At 39.2% G+C, this 2,395-nt stretch overlaps 1 non-coding gene across 1 annotated transcript; it reads left to right on the top strand.

Moving 5' to 3' along the window:
• Positions 1-1,078: 1,078 nt before the first annotated feature.
• On the top strand, positions 1,079-1,185 carry LOC127134077 (small nucleolar RNA R71). Its single transcript, XR_007807851.1, has one exon. It is a non-coding gene; the product is annotated as a small nucleolar RNA R71 (small nucleolar RNA).
• The last annotated feature ends 1,210 nt before the right edge of the window (positions 1,186-2,395 follow it).

A 2,395-nucleotide genomic window follows, 5' to 3' on the forward strand; every position in this document is an offset into this window, starting at 1 on the left:
CTCTACATGAAGCTTCTCTATTACTTTTATAAATTTTTGGTATTGGTTGTTAATTTTGGTTTGTTTAAGTCTTTGCGGATATGGGATTGGTGGTCTGCACGGGGGTGATGGTTTGTAAGTTTTATCCTTGGCTTCTCCTTCTTGGTCGGTTCGTTTATCGGGTTCTACCGGTTCCTCTTCCTTGTTGGTAGCTATATTTTCTTTAGAATTTTTTCTCTCGCTCATTGTCGGGTTATGAGGCCCTTCGTAAGTGGTCCCACTTCGTAACGAGATAACGTTAGCTTGCCCTCGAGTGTTTGGTTGAGGTTGTCTAGGGAATTGTCCTCCAGGTGTAGTTTGTGGGGCTTGGTTTTATGCTACCTGTGAGATCTGGGTTTCAAGCATTTTTTTGTGAGTCATTATCTGATCAACCTTGGTTCCTAATTATGTTATCAGTTCGTTTACGTGAATGTTCTGGTTTAGGAATTCTTTATTTTGTTGAGTTTGGCCCGATATAAAGTTCTCCATGATCTTCTCAAGGTTAGACTTCTGAGGCACAACTTGCATAGGTTGATTTGGTTTTTGGGCTTGATAACCTTGTGGTCTTTGAGGTGCATAATTTTGGATAGGGTTCTGGTTTTTATAGGAAAAATTCGGATGATTCTTCCATCCAGGGTTGTAAGTGTTTGAAAATGGGTTACCTTGGGCGTAATTGACTTGGTCGGTGTTCAGGTTGTTTAAAAGTTTACACTCTGCTGATTTGTGTCCTTTAGATCCACAAAGTTCGCACTTTGTGTGGACTACTGCTATGGTGTGAGTGTTTGTAGACATATGTTCTATCTTAAGGGCTAAATCGTCCATTTTCGCCTGCATCATGTCTAGAGAGCTTACCTCATGTATTACACCTTGGGTCTCCTTTTTCTCTACTGATGCTCGTTCAGTTCCCCATTGGTAATGGTTTTGGGCCATATCCTCAATTAGGTCACAAGCTTCAGGATAAGGTTTGTTCATCAGTGTGCCACCTGCGGTAGCGTCGATGCTCATCTTGGTGTTATAATGGAGTCCATTGTAGAAGGTATGAACGATCAGTCCTTGTTCTAGGCCATGGTGTGGGCGGACTCTTAATAGCTCTTTATATCTCTCCCAAGCTTCAAAAAGCGGTTCTCCTTGGTTTTGAGTAAATCTACTTATTTGGTTTCGAAGAACAGCAGTCTTACTAGGGGGGAAATATCTAGCAAGGAATACTCTCCTAAGGTCTTCCTAGGTAGTTATTGAATTAGCTGGAAGTGAATCTAACCATGAACTTGCTTTATCCCTGAGGGAGAAAAGAAATAATCTCAAATGGATCGCATCAGGTGAAGCGCCGTTAGATTTAAAGGTTTCGGCTAGTTGGATAAAAACTTTTAAATGTTGATTTGGATTCTCAGTAGCGAGACCCGCGAATTGGTTCTGTTTCACTAATTGCAACAAAGACGGTTTTAGTTCAAAATTGTTAGCAGGAATAAGGGGGTTTACTATACTCGAACTAGGTTCCTCGTAAGAGGGTTGGGCGAATTCCTTAAGAGGTCTCCGGTCGCGATTCTCGGTCATAGTTTTCTTAATTTGGATGAGTAAGAGGCGTGTACGAGTGTAACGTTCGGGTTCCGCTAAAGGATCTACTAAATTTCCAGTACTACGGGTTCTTCGCATTTACCGGCTAATAATGCCTTAGTCTAGACGGTGTAACAACATGGTATGAAATTTGACGAAGTTGGTCCCCGACAACGGCGCCAAAAACTTGATCGTGTGAATTCGCAAGTGCACGAATCGCGTCAAAGTAATATTAAAGAATATCGATCACACAGAGGCCAAATTGTCAATCTATCGATTACTATCGTTACGATGTTTATCTAAGGCGGTATAAAAGAGATATTGGGGGTGCAAAATAACGGTAAATAATAAATGCAGGTAAAGACAGGTTGAATGTATTTCACATTAGTTAAGTGATGTTTCGATTGTCTAAATAGAACTACTTATGAGGCAATATTTTCTACTCTTGAAAAGAATCCATTTAACAGGAACTATCGCTTTCGCGTATTCAAAACCGAGTTTACCCTTAAATTAAGGCCTTTTATTGTCACTTATAAGAGGTGCGCAGAATGCTAAAGTAGTAAACTTATTTTTAAGAAATAAGACTCATAAGCTTAGTTGAAAAGTGATTTTGATTTGGAAAGTTTTACCCAAGGAGTTTTCTGATTTTAAATCTATCAACGTGTCCGAAAACAGTTTCAAAAATAGTTTTTCCTTAAAGTAATAAAAATTCCTAGTTAACTAAGCCAGGGTGTTTTTGCACTCCTTGAATAGTTAAAACTAACCAAGTTTGTTTCAGAAAACTCAAGTTAAAAATCAAAACAACCTTTAAAGTATTTCTACATAT

The sequence above is a fragment of the Lathyrus oleraceus genome, chromosome 3 (genome assembly GCF_024323335.1).
Source record: "Lathyrus oleraceus cultivar Zhongwan6 chromosome 3, CAAS_Psat_ZW6_1.0, whole genome shotgun sequence".
Classification (NCBI taxonomy): domain Eukaryota; kingdom Viridiplantae; phylum Streptophyta; class Magnoliopsida; order Fabales; family Fabaceae; genus Lathyrus; species Lathyrus oleraceus.